The sequence below is a fragment of the Cottoperca gobio genome, chromosome 11 (assembly GCF_900634415.1).
Source record: "Cottoperca gobio chromosome 11, fCotGob3.1, whole genome shotgun sequence".
Classification (NCBI taxonomy): domain Eukaryota; kingdom Metazoa; phylum Chordata; class Actinopteri; order Perciformes; family Bovichtidae; genus Cottoperca; species Cottoperca gobio.
The window spans coordinates 15,144,232-15,165,685 of NC_041365.1; the positions used below are offsets into that span (position 1 = coordinate 15,144,232).

The 21,454-nt window shown below is 40.4% G+C and overlaps 1 protein-coding gene across 2 annotated transcripts in view; it reads left to right on the plus strand.

Moving 5' to 3' along the window:
• The window catches only part of pvrl2l (PVR cell adhesion molecule related 2 like), a 256,021-nt gene that overhangs the window by 183,324 nt on the left and 51,243 nt on the right, over positions 1-21,454 (plus strand). The gene's annotated exons all lie outside the window — the stretch shown is intronic.

Sequence of the window (21,454 nt, forward strand, 5' to 3'; positions counted from 1 at the left end):
TGTTAATGGTGTCGCTTGCTTTCTCCCCAAACAATAAATTAGTCATGATCTTGGCAGCTGGTTTGACTCAATTCTCACCTATCGAATGAGGTTTACCTGTTTTTGCGATGAGAAGGGATACCCTGTATGATGCCTCTGTAGCCTTCGCAGTTTCCCCCGGTGAAAGAAACTGTGATGCCACTTCGTCATTTGTTTCTTGAGTTCATCACGTTCTCTCAAAAACACTTAAAGGTTTCCCAAAGTAATCTTTGTGTTCGCTCTCAAAATGTCGCTTGAGCTTGGCTCGTAGCACAAAACACAGTGTGGATTAGGATCCTCTTCATCTCCAGTCCAAAAAATTCCAAATCTTATGTAGTCGCTGTGTTATTTCTTTTCACTTTAGCGCTGGACTTTCCACGTTCAAGCCGAGTTTCACAGCGTTCAGCTGGGTGGTGGTTGGACGGCGAACCGCTCTCCTGGGACTCAGTAACGCACACAAAATGACTTGTTGCTGTGGCTGAAGCACTTGAAGCTGCTGAATCACCTGCATCAGGACGATGCACCTTGCCTGTCGCGTCAGATTGTTCATTTAATTTCCTTTTAACTGACCCTGTCTTTAGCCATAGATCCTGCTCTAAACCACTAGGCCATCACCACCTGATCTTATGACTCCAGGAAGTTAGTGTCCAGCTGAATTTAGTGTGTCGACATCTCTTTTCTTTTGATACCTGCTGTCCTTGAAAATGTACAGTGATGTGTTTTCATTTATTGCTTTCAGCGACAAATGGCGTAGGCGTCACATGTTGTTGCTCTGCCTTAATTGAATATATAGAAAATATGATGTTGTATCAGCACTTTTGATGATTTTATTATCTGCACTGAGAGTTTACAGTGCTGTTATATAATGTGTTTGATGGCATTGTTAAAACCCACGTCTGTGATTCAGTTAATAAACAGGCAGCACAAACAAAACACAATATAAACAATCAGTCCTTCCTCGCTGGAAAATATAAATTGCGGATGTCCGGCTTTTACCCGACAGCAGAGGCAAAAATTGAAGAAGGACTGCAGCTTCTAGCAGCCACCGCTCCAATCTTTCTGCTAATCTGCGCCGATGTCAGTTTTATTTTAGCTCAGCTCGCACAATAAAAGGCCAATTACAGTCATAGGAGAAAATAAACAAAGGAAGAATCCACATGAGGAACGACTAAACCCACTAGAGCTTTATAACAGTCAGCCTCCGAGGCTTTCGCTAAGGGGGAAATTTAGTGTCTCTGCTCACTTTACTCCGCTGCATCCATGTCCACTCTGAATTGTTTTTCATGGAGGAACTGAAGTTAAACAACAATAAATGACTTTGCATGAGGGCTGCTGTTGGCAGGTGCTTTCATATTCAGCTGGTGTAAAGTCTACATTGACTATAATATACAGTATATGTATGCCGCATATATACTCCATTCTCGTGTATCTCCTGCTGAGCCTGCTTGTGTGTGCAGTGATGGAGTCGCTGCTCACTGAACGAAGAGCGGTTCAGCAAGGTCGAGAGAAAGAAATATTCTATTTCACCTCCAGTTTCTTCCCGTGAACACACTGGAAGAAAAGCGTGTGGAGTTCTGTTGCCATGTAGTTTTGCCCTCAGGCTGAGCTGCCTAATTCACTGTGAGGATTTTGCATGAGCTCTTTTGGTCTCCCCCTTTATATAGCTGTTTACAAAGAGGCGGGACGTAGGCGTTCAGTGTCTTTCATAAGGATGTGTTAGTGGGTTGTGACATGTTACAGGGATCAAACCGGGGGATTTTCTTTCTTTAGGATCGGGCCACCTTGTCGCCTTTTCCTGTCTTTTTGGCTCCTTTTTCCCTCTGACCTCACTTCCACTTTATAATTAAAATATTCCATCTCCTATCCTCATATGCCCTTTCCTACATGACCATAAATGATCAAATAATCAATAACTGACATTGTAAATGCATCATAATCTCTTATTTCCCCTGAATTATTTCCACCAGCACAACATTGTCACACCATATTTGCCACTCTGTTTTGATAATTCACCCAACAGATTTGATAGTGCTGTTAGTTTCTTGAAAATCAACACTTCGTGTAGATGTCCAACAGTAGATTGCTTCGAGGGAATGAACGGAATGATGTTCCCTGAACTGCTAGAAATGTTTTAATGTGAAACAGATGGTGGAAGTGTTGAGTTTGCGTTATCAGCTACAGCGAATTAACACAGTAGAGAGGAGCAGATTAGGAAACTGTGTAATTACCATTTTCCACTTTGTAAATAGCGCTCATATCATCATCCAGGAGACGTGGAAACTGACTTTACAAGTTGCACAACTTTTCTTCAGTGCAGCATGCTTTATTTCAGCTTTATCACTTTATTTGAAGTTAAGGGTAACAAAGAATAGTAAATTGAAGAGCTGTGTGATATCTTTCATTTGAGTGATAATACTGATGCTGTTCCACACCTCCAATATATACATAAAGTTGGTGGAGTTGGATATAAAGGCATGGATCTTTAGCTGAGGTAAATAAAGGCCCACATCACTTTTTGAGAAACATACCAACTTGGCAGGTGTCGCCGTGCAGCCTGGATTTACTTTTCCTTCACCTCCGGAGGCCTTCTCCTCTCCGCCTCTCTACTTAGCGGTGAAGGCGATGACTTGGTGATGGCGTTTTTTATCAGCTCTGCTGATGTTTGCTCACACCTGAGGACATTTTCCCACAAATATGAACACCCTCGATGTAACCCGGCTGACCCGCTGAGGCGCAATCACCGACAGGGGGACAGTGTGGCAGGTCTGATGGCTTTTTTTTTTATGGCAATGTGCACTGTGTGACTTTCCATGTTGCAATAAGATGAGTTTTTCTTATCCAGATGAGATATCTACTGTATGTCATATTTAAGTATCAGGCGTAAATGGAGGCTCGGTTCCCCTTTTTTTACAATGGTTCCTGCAGTTGCAGAGATGATTTGAATCTCTGATAAGCGTTAACAGAACCGAAATGAACACTGCATCAAAAAACTGCAAAGGTCTGCACTAGTGCGGGTATGTTAGAGTTACCGGTGAGAGGATGAAATACAGTCAGATGTCCAGTTTCAGAAACAGATTTCAAACACTAAAACTCTCAACAGCAGTTTAATATATTAGGAGACTTTACAAATCATCACAACGACATTCATTTTAAGTTTGAATTTTGATCAAATACCAACCAATGCCAGGGCCAGAATACTCTTTATTATTAAAGCGACTAATGAAGACAGGATGGATACATTGTTGGTATCCTCTTGACGCTGAAATCCGTACTTCAACAAAACTCCCAGGGGCAAGTAAAATATCACGTCTGATACATTTTGCAAATCACTTGCCTGATCGGACAGGTGGTAAAACAAAGATTAAACACGTTGTTTTTTTCCGGCGATGATGATGATGGTAAGTAGTGAGCCGTCTAACTTCAGCAGCACTATCGTTGGCTGGTGTTCAGGATGTGGGCCAAACTCAAACTACGTATTGTTTACATTCTTGTTGTTTGATAACCGTTAAGAAATAAAACAATTGGTATTGGGGAAAGTAAACATTTACTTTGGAATAAAACGTTGATGTTTAATACTTTAGGTTTATGTCTACCCAGAATTCATTAATAATGATAAATGCTGCTAATTTGCAATCTTCTTAATTTCAGTTTTCTCTGTTGCAACAGTTGTACCTGTGATGAGTCTGAGTTGCTAATACCGAAATAAAAACTTTATTTTAGTCCAGTAAGTCTAAATGAGGCCTTTCTGTTCTCGCTTCCTTCCTCTGACTCTCCCTTACGTTTAGTCTCTCCCTCTCAATGCTAAACTCCCCCTGACTCAGCCTCTCAAGCATTTTGAAGGGAGGGATTTTTTCAACGTGGGGTAGATAAGCTGTCAGAAACGTTGAGTAATGAAAAGGTACGAACTGCAGACTCGCCCTTCCTCCTCATCAAGCTGCAATGGCAGCAATTTGTTTTTGGCACAGACGGGCGCCACGGCCACATCAAGCCGCAGAAGAAACGACTTTCATGGCACTTTAAAAGATGAGGCGCGTCTCACCCAAGAGGGGAATTTTTCATTCAAACTGTCATGTAAAACGCTTATGTCATGTAAAAAGCACTTCAGCTGTCTTCATTGGATACACAGGTAACCACCCCCCTCCCTTTCTTTGCCCCTGTGCTTTTTACGATCTTCAGACCAATTTGCATATAATGCTGACAGGAAATCTCTACATATAATGTCAAGGCAGCTTTTACATTAGAGATCGTAAAAGGCTTTTTTGTTTTTTCTACAGTTGAGCTGCTTTTATTTGTAGAAGCTATTTTGTACTCGACTGACGTCTATGTCATGACGTCCTGTTTGTCTTCGTCGTATAATGATGTGATCTGCTTGTCCATCAGTCTGTACCTGTCAGTCTCTGCTCTGATGTGATCTGCTTCTAACCTAATTGACATTCTCCTGATAGTTACATTTGCTCTGATTTAATGGACCAGAGAACACAATGCCTCAGGCTTTGTGTGTGTGTGTTGTGTGTGTGTGTGTGTGTGTGTGTGTGTGTGTGTGTGTGTGTGTGTGTGTGTGTGTGCGCGCGCGGGCATCTCCAGGTTGCCGATACCTTCTTCTTCTGTCTGTCACCTTGTCAGCTCTTTAAAGTCCTGTCCTCCCAGTGGTTACAGATGTAGCCTCTGACGGTGTCAGAAGAAACATCACACTCTAGACACGAATTATCTGCAGCCAATTATATAAAAAAGTGCTGAATGTGGTAAATGATGGAAAGAGGAAAACTATAAAAAAAAAAGGAAGTGTAATTAATGTGAAACATAACTAGATATATAAAAACAGGTGTAACTTTAATCACACAACTTTCCACTTGTCAGTTCCAATCAAGTTGTCAAGCTCCTCACAACCCACCTTGTTAACTCAATTACCCATACATCGTAACGACACGCTTCTCATAAATAGCAAACTGCTCATATACTGTATGTGCTTGTCAAGGCAAAGATGAAGCATTAGATCAAACACAGAACTGGTGTAAAAATGGAGGTCAGCGCGAGGCCGCAGCTTTTGTTAGGTGGTTTTGTTTTGCATTAGAGCAACAAAATAGAAAGTTCAGAGACTGTGTCATGACAGCAATTAATGCTGCAGCCAAGAGAGCAGCACTCAATTTTGGAAATGTGAAAGAAAGAAAGTTGGTGCCACAGTCGGGGCTAGGGGGACACAAGAGACTTCACTTTGACCCTCATTTCTAGCAAGAGAGAACAGAAGCTTCTGCAGAATCATAACAAAACCTGACAAGCATTTTCTGTTTTGGGGACGAGGCACTAATGATGAGGATACAAATAATGCTCATAATTGATGACTAAGCAGTAGCATTTATTAACCCTCTTTTCACCCTTTGGACCTTCAGTCCAGCTGCTTAAGATTGTTGAACTTTCGGGACTTACAAGAGACAGATTTGAAAAAGAAGGATCAAAATTGATGCTAAGACACCCTGACTTTGAGTCTCTTAATGCAACTTCATCACGTCGTTCATTAACCCTTCCTGCCTGGTAAACGTCACCCTACACACCTCCAACTCATAACGTTTTCTGCAAGTTCCAGACACTGTTATGACATCACTGTGGCATCATCAGGGGCATTACCAAGACGTTAAACAACTTATCTTAGGCTGAGTTTCACCCCAGATGATGAGTGAAGTAAAGTTGATGTGTAAAATTGGTTGAAAGGTCGTTTAAAGGCTGAAATCCCTCCGTTGAAGTCTATGGGGAACATTAACTATTGACTGAAAAGATCATTACGAAATCATCTAAATCTTTATTTGCTTTGCACTACACTTGGCCGGGACAAAATACTTACACACACGGTTCAAAGTTTTAGTGGATATACAAACATCCAGAAGGTTTTTACAAGTCCCAGATTGTGTCTGGAGAGATGCCAACACATCTTCCAAGCTCTGATTTGTTAACATTAAACATTTACGAGGCCCCTTGTATTGGAGTTCAATGAGAGACAAGTGAGCTTTGTTGTACAGTTTACGATCAGAGGGTGAATGCAGGATTAATCAATAAAGGAAAACTTTGGAACGATCACTTTCATTGTAGCAATCAGCCGGAACACCAGTGAGGCAGGTGCCAGAAGACTTCTTCAGACTTCCGCACACCTACTGCAACTCCCCCAAAGTACTGAATTAAAGCCTAATGTATGTGTTTAATGCTCAAAGCAGGATGAGAGAGGAGAAGTTGGATGCGAGCGCTTTCTGCTCTGATCATTTAAAAAGACAATTAGAATCGGTGTCGTCTTGATGTGCCAACAAATCGTGGCAAACAGAATTTGACTTGGTTAATTGGCGGTGATATATTACAAGGAACATCACAGCTGACACACAGAGTGCAGGACAAACTATAACAGGACTTCACACTTAGTACAGACGAGACATAAGGAGTGTCAGCAGACTAATCATCTACGCATAGCATGTCAAAGTCAAACAGCTGCCTCACTGTAGCAGCGCTGTTACAGCTGGTGACAGTGAAGGTGAGAGAGGCTCTGCAAGGAGAAAAAAAGTCTCCCTAACCCAGACACACACCTTTAGTAACCTCTATTTAGTGAGACCTTGTGCATGAAACACTGGATAAAAGAAGTACGTTTTGCACCAGAACAACAACCTGTAACCACTGGATGAAATTAAAGGTGAATGTAAGCATATGAAAAAATGTAATGTTTAAAAAAACCTTACAAAGAATATGAAAACAAATAGTATGCATTTGTAGCGCATGGCCAAAAGTATTTGGACACCCGAACATTGCACCAGTATGTGATTGTTTAACAGTTTCATTACAAAACCATGAATCTGCTGATGAAACAGCCTCCACTCTAAACACGTGGTTAACAAAATATATAATAAAAACAAAACAACACAACTGCTTGATTATGTTTAGTCAACAAAACTACTTGGTTAAGTTAAACATAAGGGTTTTTATTAGGATGAGTATGTTTGTTAGGTTATTTAAGTCACGGATGTAATAAGAAATAAGTCAACGTTGACCCAAAGCTCCTGCAGACTCTGATTAGAGCCATATTTGTGATGCGTCCAAAACAAAAGTAATCCGGGAGGAAACATGTTTCCCTTGAAACATAGTTGACAATGCAGTTTTATGGGAACGTAATTTTGGAAGAGACTAGGCTGTCTCTGACTGTTTCAATTGAAGGATTGTTAGATACCTAAATAGATAAAAGTATCCAATATTTTACAAGAAAAAACAAGACCATGACTGAGAAAAGTCAGAGATGATGAACATTGTAAGATGTAGCATAAAAATTCCCTTTGATTGGAACTAAGGGGCCTTGGCCAAACCATGAATTGTGTAAAATCATGTCCACATACTTTTGGCCATATCATGTTACCAGAAATGTTATTAATTGATCAACCCAAAAACCGATCCTTCTGTCACTGGTCCACAGGTAACGACAAGTGACCCATCATACATTCACTCATTCAGTCAGACGATCAGTGGAGACATTTATAAACCCGTCCAGCCAGTGTGCCGACAGTCTGTCAGTTATCAGACTGGGATTCCTGCCAGTCAATCATGAGGTCACTCAGTCAGTTTAGGCTGCAGAGATAGACGTAGATGCACTCAACTCTGTCAATCTCTCTACTCCCACCAGGATTAACCTGCTGACTCATAACCTCCACTGTCTGATTTCTCTCCTTTTCTTTCTTGCTTCCTCTCTCATTGTCTCCCTCCCCCTACCATCCTTATCAGTAAGAAAGTACCAACCTGCGTCCCAGCTGGCGTCTCTGTTTTTCCACCTCACTCCTTTCATCTCTCTCTCTCTCTCGTCCTCCTTTCTTCTCTCTCCCTGAGGAATTGTGTTGTTGAGCTTTTCCTCACCTGTTCACAACAACTCCAAGCAAGGGAGCAGGTGTCTGCTCAAGTCTGCTGCCCAGCACCATGTGTGCCCGTGTCCGTGTACTATGTGTGTGTGTGCCGTGAAATGTCCGGCTGCCTCCAACCATTGGTGCTAAAATAGGAAAACCTGTTTTTCTAAGATAACGAAACCTGCTAGGAAAAGGTGTGTGTGTGTGTGTGTACTGGCCACACTTATTTGCACATTTACCTTGATATTACTATTGAAATCAATGATCATTACCCAGCTTGTGTGGTGGAGGAAGTGCTTTTTTCTTCTTGTTAAAACTAAAATGTTTAGACATTTGAATAAATTGCTTTGGTCTTTTAACCCCAATTTATATGAAATAAGATACGTTGCTCTGCTCCACATTAGTAGATGATTAGATAACCAAAGAGTGGGCTTATTTAGCACCGTGGCTCTATGGCGTCGCCACTTTGATCAAGGCCAAACTATCTCAGCCACTAATAAATTAATTATGTTGAAATTTAGTAACGTACAAACATTTAAGTTCGCTCAGGGGGATTTGTAATGATGATTCCCATCAGCCTCAGCTGTACTTTGTGTTTAGGGCAAATACAACCACTAAAGTAAGATGGTGAACGTGGTAAACCGCCGCATTTACCGTTGGCATTTACCCCAAAGCACCACTATCAGGCCCTTAAACTATTCTTTCTTGACAAGAATTAGTTATGACCTTTACTGTCCACAATGTGGAAATATGTCTGCAGCTTCCCCTAATATCATTTTAAAACAAAAACAAGACAATAGAAGAAAGACGTTAGGAAAGGCTTAGATGCACTTATCATCGAATAAGAATAAGAAGAGCTAATTATGTCCAAAGAAGCTCTAAAAATGACTTGCTATATATTTGTAAAAACCACCAAGTAAAGATAATTTAGCCTGATATGAAGATGCTAACTATGGTGTGCATGGGGGGGGGGGGGGGGGGGGGGGGCAAGGGCCAAAAGCAAACTCCTATTGTATTTTATTGCATTAAGATACAAAATGTTACTAGCATAATTATAATTAGGGGTCCTACATATTAATAGTTGTTTACCTCACAAAAAAAGAAAATTCACAAAAATAAAAAAACAATATGGTGGGCCTAATTGAACCTTATGGCAGGACAACTTTGGTCCACGGGCCCCACTTTGGGCAGCCTTGAGTTAGATCATTTTAGGCTGTTAGGCATCTGTCTGTTGTCTGATGGAGTATCCTAAATCTAAAGGTCACAGGCAATGGTGTCATTTCACCACATTTAAGAAAACAACACGGCACTGAGCTGTTACTTTATTGTTTTGTCAGAACCCTGTAGTTCATTAACGTTCTGAAGGTCCAGTAACTGGACTTCAGGGCTCCAGTTCCATAAGCAGACTCATTCATGCAGACTGTCCTGAGTTCAGTGTTGTTTTCCACTGTGTGTGTGTGTGTGTGTGTGTGTGTGTGTGTGTGTGTGTGTGTGTGTGTGTGTGTGTGTGTGTGTGTGTGCAGTTCACATGTAAGTGTGGGATAGATACGGCCACTGACACACTGACCATGTTTAACACGCCTCCCTGCACATCGCTGACAGCACTTACTCTCTCTGTCCATCTCTCTCTTACTTTTTTTCTTCTCTTTTTTAAGTCTCTCCTTCCTCTCTCTCTCTCTCTCTCTCTCTCTCTCCTCTCTCTCTCTCTCTCTCTCTCTCTCTCTCTCCCTCTCTTTCCCTCTCTCCATCCATCTCTGTCTTGCTCTCACCTCTTGTCTCACTCTTTCTTTCTGGCCTCAGGAGATAACTCTGACACCTCTGGGATGGATGCTCTCACACACACACACACACACACACACACACACACACACACACACACACACACACACACACACACACACACACACACACATAGCACTCTTCCATTTGTGGCCCAGTATATATACTGATAAGCAGCCCAGGTTCTCCCTGGCTGTCTCTCATACACAAGGTAGAATAGGCATTGTGTGAGTGCTAAGTGCCTGAGGAGCACTATCTCCTACCTCCATAGTGTGAAGGCTGTTGTATAGCAGGGGAATAATGGGCTATAACTCACCGCTAAGCTATACTGGATTACAGTCAGGGGATGGCAATTTGTGCATGAGTTGGAGTGCGAGTATGGTGCAATGTGTGAATGTGTGAATGTTGGCGTGTGTGTGCACAAATTGATATGAGCAATTTAAAGGATCTACTATGTACTTTTAAAATAATTATTCCATTGTGTTATGTTCCTCTATACTTAAACCCGCATTACATTGATGTGTTGGCTGTAAAAAAGCTGTAAACACGGCCCCATATTACCTTTTAAGTTCATGTCTTCAATATGTTAGCAAACCAGCCTTATACATCCAGGCAGAAGACTAACGAAACATTTCTGATGAAAGAAAGTCCAATATTCCTACTCCACCACCTCCTGCCCCTTTAGCCTCTGAATACTCACCAGCTAGTTCCTAAGGTCAGCTTCTAAAATGTAGTTCATGTTGTGTGTTTTATACCAAGTGCAACATTGCTGCTGTTCAGGTATCATGTTGTATCCTGAGAAAATAATAAGAGGTGCAATATTAATTGCTATAAATAACAAGCACAGTATCATTAACATATAATACAGTACAGTACACTAATTAACACGACCCACTAATCTAAATAATAGTTTTCTGATGCTGTTGAGTCTAATCAGTCTGTAAACACGTGCCTGCAGGTGGAACACGGCTACAGTATATTTTTAATTAGAATCATTTGACTGAAAATGAAAATCTATTTTTGAATTATGTATGTGAATACACTTGCTGACATTACTTCATCATTAATTATTTGAATGCAGGAGTATTTCCACACTGTTATATTATAACTGTAAGTGAAGGATCTGAGCATTGTAGCACCACTGTCCTGTATGTGAGCGTGGATGCATCTGTGTGTAGCAGTATTGGGTAGGGAAGTGGGGTAGCACCCTTTCGCCTGTGATTCATCTCCCCTCAGTGCAGATAGAGGCACATAAATAGTTTTGTGTGGAAGGCAGATTGAGCCACAGATCAGCATGTTGCTGCTGGATTACTTGATCAAGTTTCCACACCGCGCTGCTTCTCTGCCGCTCGAGGCGAGCGGAGGCTCGCTGTGGCAAAAATAGGAAATAGCTTGATTTGAAAGACTAAGTGTAATCATTGATTTTTAAAGGGGGGGTAAAAAATGTTTCCTCACATACGCTATTAGATATCATCAGTTCAAGACGTTCAGCGCATTCCAGGCGTCAGCTTGTGATAAAAGATGTCAAAGAGGACGATGCGTTTCACCCTCTATGACGTCAGATCTATAAAGATGCAAGCTGTTGCTGCATTGCATTCTGGTCTAATGGGGATCCTGGAGTGATGGAATAGCTTGAGTATAATAGATTTCTACCTGTTGGGCGAATGAAACTTGGTACAAACTGGCAACTCAAGAAGAGAGTCTTGATTTCCTGGCACTTTAGGCTGGATTTTCTTCTGTAAGGAAGAATAGCGAGAAGTTTATCCAAAACGCAAAACTTGAGGCTTTGAAACCGTAGGGCACAAATCAAACACTCACAGTCAAATATTGGAGGGTACACATTTCTGTTTCTCATTTACCAGGAATGACATGAACCCCCCTCCCATTCCCGGCGGCGATTACGCGCTTGGTTATATTTGATGAATATCTCCAAATAATTTAATATTTGAGAATTAATATTGGACAGGTTAATTAAATGTGTCTGGGTGAGGGGGTATTCTTCATCAGGATACCAAATCATGCAGGCTGCGAATGTCCAATTAAAATGTTTGTCTATATTTGGATGTGTGCGCTGTATGAAGTGGGTTTTCTAAATGAATTCCTGCTGTGCTTTGATCAAAACAAAAATAACATTAAAAACAGTTGCTTTGATTTTATTGTGTTATTCAGAAATGGCATTATTCCAAACGCATGTTGAGTAACTTTATAAGTATGCCAACAAAGATTCCCTCTCAGCAGTCTTTAGTGAGACGACGGAGGAAGTTATTGCTTCACTTGACTGCATGTACCTTACTGTGTCCATGCTGAGACATGAGGACAGTGGAGGAATGGACAGTAGACTTTAGAAATGCATAATGTTCCTTGTCCTAGTTTCTTTACTTTAAAGCGTCTTTATGTCTTTCCCGATGCAATACCGCTAAACTATACACAATGCACCTTTATGAGAAATGGAATTGACAAAAGTGAAATGATTAACAGGTGATGAAAGATGTTAGATCTTTAAAGAGATGAATGATTTTATTTTAAAGAAAAACTAGGAGACTGCTTCAATAAGCTAAAGTCAAATCCCTGATAAGATGGTGGATGTAAGCAACAAGTCCAACTCACTGTGTTAGTGCCAACTGGAGTTCACAATTGTTCAAAAACACAAGTGCATGCCAGGGGGCAGCAGTGACAGGGCAGGGAGAACAAAGCAGATCTCTGAAGTGATGGAGGAGCTTTAACTCACTCACATGTCGAATGATAAAAGCTCACAGTAGCTCAAGTGTTCAATGATAACTTTCAGTTTAATATTCATCACATTTTTTAAACTCCCTCCCTCATGCACCTTAAAATCATTATGTGTCCTCTCAACATTATGTCATCTTTAAATTAATTTCCTCTCCTTTGGAGATATACGAGTCTCCGTTTGTTCAGGCACCGTTGATCGCGCCAAATTAGCTCTTACGGTGGCTATTTTAGTTATCTCTCCTGCTTTTAGCTCAACCGACGCAGGGCCTCAGCGCCATATCCAGCCCTCAGATTGAGCGTGTATGTGAAATAAATACTGATGATGTATGAGGAAGGAAAGAGTATGGATGTCTTGATCTGTGGGCACCTCCAGCTGATCTCACTGTCTCTTATACCAGCAGTGGTGTACACAAGCAGCAACATCTACAGTGGGATACATGTTCTAATGAATAATGAAATATGATAGTATGAAATGTTAAAAGAATCAAAGGACTTCTAAATAAACATCAACATCAGTCATTATCTTTCAAATATTTGATTTTAAACATGTAAAATAGAATGGCGTTAAATATTTGATTTTATTGTTTAAAAATTAAAAATCATTTCCAGTTATATTTTATTTGGACCTTACTTAATATCATAAAATATACTAGTGGTTTGATATAACTCATTCCACCATTAATAACAACCAATGTGAAAATTAGAAGTGGAATTAGAAATTGTGATTTTGAACATAACTAAACCCTGAACTTTAATTGTAATAAGGACGTTTTCTTTTTACTTTTTGTGAGACTGCAAAAGAACGTAAAGCAGTAAAGGTAACATTAATGTGGTCCATGAAAAGACTTTGCTCCCCAAGAAGTCGAGAGAGAGAGAGAGAGAGAGAGAGAGAGAGAGAGAGAGAGAAGAGACGAAGAGAGCGAGAGAGAGAGAGAGAGAGGATGAGAGAGAGAGAGAGAGAGAGAGAGAGAGAGAGAGCGAGAGAGACATAGAGAGAGACAGGAGCAGAGAGAGAGAGACAGAGCTGGAGACTTCGTGCTCTCCTCTTCTCGGATCTTCTCTCTCTCTCTCTAGGAGAAGAGGAGGAGAGGACAGAGTGAAGAGAGAGAGGACAGGATCAAGAGAGAGAGAGCGTATTAGGAGAGATCGAGAGAGAGAGAGACAGAGAGAAGTAGGAGAGATTTCTCATTAGAGACAAGAGACGACTCGAGAGAGAGAGAGAGAGAGAGAGAGAGAGAGGATATTCTTGTTTCTAAGAATAGATTGTGAAGACAGAAGCTACTGTGACGTGACGTGTGTGTTGTGCTGAAAGTGTGTGTGTGTGTGTGTGTGTGTGTGTGTGTGTGTGTGTGTGCAAGAGACTCAGGCATTCCGTGGATCGTTCAGTGTTTAATTCACCGCTCCGCCGACCTCATCATTCCCAAGTGGCAACATCCACTATCCGCCAGATCCCCAAGGGAAAGGGTGGGGAAACGAGAAAAAAAGAACGAAAGAAAGAAAGAAAGAAAGAAAGAAGGAACATTGAAAGAGAGAGAGGGGAGAATGAGGGGGAGATAGAGAGATAAAACCTGGACAAGAATGTGAAAAATGTGAACAAAGAGAAGGGGAGGAAGTGTACGAAGAGTTGTGAGGAGAAGAGAGGAGAAGAGAGGCGATGAAAAAGGTAGAGAGCGGTGGAAAGTGAGATACTCATTGAAACATGAAGAACAAGAGAGTGAGAGAAAACAAGAGATTTAGTTGATGTAAAGGCAACAATAAAAGGAAAAGAAACACAGAAATGTTGTAAAAGAGAGTGACTGGAGGACAGAGAGGGAGATGGAGCAATAGAATGGGTCTCTCCTCAGTTCACTGGATGCCTTTCGTGTTTCCAACTCATCATCTCCGCAAAGGGAATCAAAGATGAAATGAATAGCGTGATCCAGGGAGAGCGTGGGCGGACTGGAGGATGACTGTGCTTGTTTGTGTGTGTGTGTGTGTGTGTGTGTGTGTGTGTGTGTGCGCGTGTGTGTGCACGCGTGTGAGCCCGCGTGTGTGTGCGCATGCGTACTTGTTTTTGTTAGAGTACAGCACTTTATCTTCCTGTGAAGTTGTATTTGAAATTGTACTTGTATATTTGGGTGTAGGTTTGTGTGTGTTGCAAAAATACACACGTTATAAAGGGGGGCTGTGGCTCCGGAGGTGGAGTGGTCGTCCAGGGTCGGCGGTTCGAACCCCTGCCCCTGCCCCTGCCCCTGCAGTCAGTGTGTTACTGAACCCGAAAATGGATCATGATGACCAACAGTGTGAGTGTGTGTGAATGTTTACCCCTACAGACGGGGCCTCTGTGTGAATGCTGACATGTGTTGCAATGTGCTTTAAGTGTTTGCAAAGATTGGAGCAGCGCTGTATAAAAGCAGTCCATTTATCTGTGAGTCTTTCAACCCTGTCTCTTGCAAAATATGTTTAAAACTACACATTTTCTTTCATGATGTGTTCAAATGTAAAATTGAAAAATGTTTTCACAGCAACACAAAATCGATATTAAAGAGGGAATTATGTTTACCTTACTAACACTAGCTCTAACTAACAATTTAGAAGATTGTTTTTTCATCAAAACAAAAATGTAAATCATTTTTATTTATTTCCTAATTATTTGAATTGTGTGTTTTTATGCAGATAACTACTATAGATGACAAGAACAAAGTAAAATGATATCATAAAGAATGTTTGACTATGTAAAAAAACGTTTTTGGGGATGGTGGTTAAAAAAAGTCTGGAGCCTTGTCCATAATTTCTAACAGCAACCTGTCTATACAATAAAGACCCGAAGCAGTGACACTGACGGCCAAAACCGTGGTTTGAACTGCTAGCTTAATATTAGCTTAGCCAAGTTTCAGCCGAGTAGGAGATGCAGTATGATATGTCACAATCACTACAACACTCTTCAACACTGTAAACTACAAGTAGTAGAGGTAGTATTCCTGCTACTGCTACAATCACAATCTTTCCATACTCCATTCTATCGACACGCCTCACAGTTGAGCGCTGTATTTGTTTTTGGATGGGGAAGTGAATGTGGTTGTTGGTACGTCATAGATGTTTCACAGCTTTTCTAAAGGACAGAATTGATGGATTTTTCTGTGGAAAAAGGAAAATAACTTCTGTTGCAGTAAACACTCTAAAATGGGACCAGTAAAGTTTTATTCTGTTGCCACAATCAAACCTGAGAAGCTCGTAGAGATCTAAGGGCCTTGATTGATAATATTAGATAGTAACGAGAAACAAAAGTTAAGATTTATGGGATTTGAATGGCTGCCTGTGGAGATTATTCTTCACCAAGCACAGCGGAGGAAGATAAATAGAGTGGGAGGGTAAAACAAATGCAGGGTGTTTCGTCTCCAGGCTCACGCAGGCTTCTTTTAAAGTTGGTGTTCATTTGTTCATTTGTATAAATTAAAGCATGTCTGTTCTGTGGGATGTCAAAACCTTTCCACAAATGCTCCGGGACGAAGGATCACCCGTGAAGCTCGGGGATAACAATAGTGTTGCCAAAAAGAACACAATTTGTGAGATTTTTGTCCAATATTAAAGTCAATTTCATTCATATAAACCAAAATCACAAATTGATCTCAGAGGGATGAACACCCTCTATCCTGACACCCTTAATTCAGATAAGGAAAAACTCCACTCAAAGAAAAGATTCAACCAAAACTGTAATCTTTTCATTCCCCTCAAGTTCCCTCAACCAAACCCTCCAAACTTAAAAAAGAAAAAGGTAAATGATCAGTTTGAAGATATCTTCAATATGAACGTTTCCTTGATACTGTGTGTTGATGAAGAAACAGTTATTTGAAGACGTGGAGACAGCAAATATCACATCTGTCAATCGTTAATTAAAACGTGTGTGTATACTTGTATTTGCAGCTATATTGGAAGTGAGTTTTTTTAATCATTGTACTCCTAGTTCACTGAGCAAAGGAATGAAAAAAAAAAGGCGTGTGCGTTGGCAGGGAAATCGATAAACCGTCTTTGACACGTGTGCCGTATTCAAAACAGCTTCCACGCTACCAAACGGCTTCTGGTTTGTTTGTTCAAGCCCTTCATCAGCTCTTATTAGAAAGAAGAAGAGATGAAGAGATGCAGAAGGGAGGGGGAGGATGACAGAGGAGAGGAAAGAGGCAAACAAAGAATATTTTCCTTCTCCTCCTCTTTTTCCCTCCTGTCACATCTGTCTCATCACTCTCTCCTCACCTCACGCTCCGCACATCATCTTCCTTTCATCAGTCTCCATCTGTCAGTTTAACCTGGCTGTACGTGTTCAAACACTCATACACACACATACTCTTCTACTTCAGTACATCTACACTCGCACACCTGCACTCTCTTTTCTTCCTCTCGATCTTTTTGGCACGATCAAACACTTTTCATTTTAAAACATTTTGGTCACGTCACGTCTTCCTTTATATTACCTGCTGCCTCACCCTCTCTGTCTCCGTTCATCCGTCTGCACCTGGCAGACTAGATTATATATCTGCTCTTGTCAGACCGGAAGACATCTTCACTCAGGTTATAAGTTTCATTTCCTGTCCATCCGACCATCCATCCATCTACACCTCCATCCATCAGGTTCCTTTAGCCTCTATCTGTCTATCTCTGCACGCAGACATGAATGTGATATAATGGTGGCTTATCTTCGCATTTCACACTTGGATCTGCTTCTTTTATTTATTTTTACTACAGTTATTTATTTTTCCCTTCCTGTCGCTCTTTACTGTCATTCTCTCGCTTCTATCTGACTCATTGTCCCTGTTGTGTTATCCACATGCTCGTCTGGCACCTATAAAGGTGGATTCACAGATAATCGCATTAACACACAGATGTGGATGAACTCTGTTTAGACAAATATTAATAATGTTCTGCTAAAATGTGTGCCTATGTGATCATAATTAAGATGAAAGTCTTTATATGAGTGAATTCTGTCCGAAAGAGTAACAACGTAATGAAACAACATTGATCTATGAACACAAAAATGGAAAATGAAAGGAAATGTTTTAAGTCTTCATATTTCCCATCTCAAGTTCAAAGGTTTTAAAGAAAATTCCGTCACTTTATTGCTTGTTCGCAGTGTGGCCGTACTTTTAAAGAGATTTTCTAGCATTTCAATTACTGTAAATGTAACATTGACCTCGCATTTAGACCTTTACCACATGCCTGTTATCCTCTCAGACCTTATTTCTTCCTTGACATTTCTTCTTGTTTCCTCTTTGCTCTGTCTTTATTGAGCAGGAAAACTATGTTGTTATTTTTAATCAGAGTTTCAGTGCCATTGTGAAAAGGTTGTTGTACATTCTTCTTCTTGTCAAGAAGTCCCATGAAAAGATCAAAACTTATAATGTGTAGCTTCGACACTCAGCACTGTTTTCCTACTCTGTCTGCTGCATTCAAGTCGATTGGTTGGCTCAGTAATTTCCTAAAACTGCTGAGACTATAGTTTTCAACAAGCAGTGCTGAAGCAGAGCTAATGGTACATTTGTTGGGGACTATTTTCTGCTGTGAATGAATCCACATGTGGTGCACTATAGTGAGAGCCAGGACGTGAATGATGAACTACAGAGTGTTTGTTCATGATAGTGAAGGAGCATGTCACCCAGTGCAACAGACTCGTATACGTATGTCTATAATAGCTTTATGTGTATATCTATTTATAATATGTGTTGGACAACAATGCAGCTCTGTGGCACCGATGAATAAGATGCATCAGGCTTAGGATACACAGACAATACTGTCCTGGGGTCAATTTATTGCTGGTTTTGGTCTTTTGATAGAATTTGTAGACAATAAGAAAAATATAGAGTATCACCACATTTGTCTTAAAGCAAAGATTTCTCATTAACACAACTGCAACATGCAGTGTAAACACTAGTTATTTGTTCATGGCGATGACAGATTCTCAAACACTGCATAGAGAAATGGTTATCTAAGCAGTTTAAAAAACAATTTCCTATTTCCCTTTTAATCCATGATTTATGATATACATTATGAGTTTCAGTTTATCATCTTGAACACGTCAATAAATCATCAATCCACAAAGTGAAGCTGAGTTGTGAGTTTATCTCTGCACTGTCTTGGAGTAATTATCAGAGTAGAAGATGTTGTGTTCCCCGTGCAGGCTGTGTGATTTACACAGCTGTATATATTACATAAAGCAGTTGCGCTGTTCAAAACTTTGTCACCTCCTCATGAATTTTAATGACTATTGAATCGCTGTAGTTTTTTTTCTCTACTCTAACTTTCACCGGGAACCTCTGACTTGTGTGAACCATTTAGCATTATGCAGCAGAGTGGGCATGTTTTATTTTCTTATATTTTGGCTTTGAATTGCAGCACTGACTGAGGGGGATGTGCTGGATTTCAGCTTTAAGAGTGTAGCCTTTTAAATACACAGTTCCTCCAGGCTTAAATCAATTCAGCTGGACAGAGAAGAGAAACTAAAGCTTTTTTAAACTGTGTGATGTTCATTCACTCACCTGAACTCAGTCCTCTAAACTAAATGACACAAGATGTCATTTGTCCATGTAGAGCGACGCAAGCGAAGGATCCGACGCCTCAATCCCGTGTGATGTGAAAACAGGCTTCAAGTTTCCACATCACACTTGTGCGTACACACTGAGAGAAGACTTTTCAGGGAAGGAGGAGACATCTTGTGTCCAACAGTAACTTTTAGAATGAATGAAACACTACTTGCATATTCATTGATTCTGGACTTTTCAATGAGGTGGAAGGCGTATATTTACTAGATAATTCTTTATTTAAAAACAGCAAACACATCAAACATTCTTAAACAGTCTTAAAACATGTCTGTACGGGTTTCTTACAAGATCTTTAGGGGAAGTATACGTATGTTGACTTTCTTACAATGTCTACACTGTTCATCTGATAAGGATGCAAGCGCTGGCATTTTCACACCTTACAATGTGAAGGACGGGTTCATTTAGACCAAACCAGAGTGGGTGATTGTTGGAACAGTAGAAAAAGACTAAACCAAGACGTTTGGATGAGTTCTGTTTTGTTTCTGTCGAGTTTGAATGAAGTTATGATCAGCAGGTAAAATGTTTCTATCAATGGTCTGGTGTCTTTGAGGAGAGAACTTCTACTTATTTTCAATATAGTGTTGCTGCTCTGAATTTGTGGATATTATTTTAAGGAATGCAAAATTAATATTCCTACTAGAAGTTGAAAAAAACAAAAAATAACTTGTATTTCTTTAGACAGTAAACATGTCACTGCGCTGCAGTCTGAACCAAACCATCTCTCACAGCTACGTTCTTGTTTCTTCCTGTCTTTTGTTCTTATGTTCAGTACTTTCAGATACACAAAGGGTTGTATAATCCCCTAAAGATTGTGTTTTCCCTGTGACTAAAGGTATTTGGGTGTCAGTTTTACATGTAATCCAAGAGAATAACATCCTCCTGGGTATTATTGTTACATTTCTGAATGTCTTACATGATAAAGTACAAATGTGCTTGTTTCTCCAACAATTGTATCATGTCATGTCACATATGTGGCCCACCTCTCATGAGACTCCAACACATTGTTATTCTTATAAGAAAAGGAGTCATATCTACAAGGCTCTTCTTTTGAAGCTACCTCTGTACATAAATCCAGTAATTATGGGATTACTTTACCATGAGGGATTACTGATCACCGCACGGGGTAGTTTTAAATACTCCACACATAAATTCTGATGTTGGCAGCAGCGCATTATGAATTGGAGAGGGGAACAAAAGTAAAAAAAGAGAACTTCTGGTCTACTTTGACAGTTGTACGGCAGTTTCTTAGCGTTCCAATGTTCTGTGATTGCCTTGCCTTGCATTGTACTGTATTGTAAATTATGTCCTTCAATTTCTAGACTTTTCCTTGAGAAACTTACAGTATAAAAGCAACACTTTCATACTGGAAGGAAGGAAAGGATACTGTGTGTTACAGTTACACACAGTTCCTCTTCTAATGCCTTTTGACAATGGTTGCATTTACATTTAGTAATGTGAATGTTAAGTCGTTTAGAAAAAGGCACTAAATGCTGATTTCTTTTTGTATGTTTAAACAGAATGCGAAGCTAATATTACGGCCTGCGAGATTCCACACAAAGACAATGAAAAGAGGCAGGTGAACACATGTACACATTCCGAGATGTGAGCTAAGCAGCCAAACAGGGTTACATTAGTATGAAATAAGGAAAAGATTATCATCATACTTATACTGTATCATTAGGACTACAACAGTCCTGTTTCTTTATGTTGTTAACTGCCGAATGCTGATGTTCTTCCTCCTGGGACATGCAGCTGAAGTCTTTATCTGTTAGCATGTTATCATGGGTTTAGCCCGCAAGTGCATATTTAAGACTGTTTTACAGTCAGTTTGAAAAATGAACTGGAGATGATGTTAGCTACAGCTGATGAAACCTGGCAGCAACAGCTTTTAACAACTATAAAGGACATCTGCTTTTGTCTCCCTAACCTGTAGAAAGTATGCCACCACTATCAGTGTAAATATGTGCTGTAAGAAGCTCTGAAAGAGGAAAGGTAGCGATCGATTGTCATGCTTCCAGGGTTCCAGGGTTACGAAAAACATATTGCTTCCTTTTGATCATTCAGCCTGTGTAAGACGTAAGGCTTAGTGGGTGTATAAAGCAGCAAATATAAGAGCTTTCAGGAAAAATAATGAATAACGATAGTGTTTTATCAATTGGCAACAGAGAGACAGAGCAATATGACATTTATTTACATAATTTTGTCATGGATTATTACCCGTTACCACTAAATACGGTACAATAGATACGGCCTTAAAATCCATCCTCCTCCAACATGTCTTTCTCCTTTTTGTCAAGTCTTTTCTTCCCTTTTTACTCCTCCGCTCCCTCCCAGGGCCTCAACAGGGCTCAGCTGAGCGCTGTCACGCACTGTCACTCCTTTATTTCATCGCTCCATCATTCTTTTTGGCCCTCTGCAGATCTGGGTATTCATCTGTCTATCCATTTGTCTGCTCCCTTTAGCCTGACAAGTGGAAATGACGAGCATAGACATCAGGGA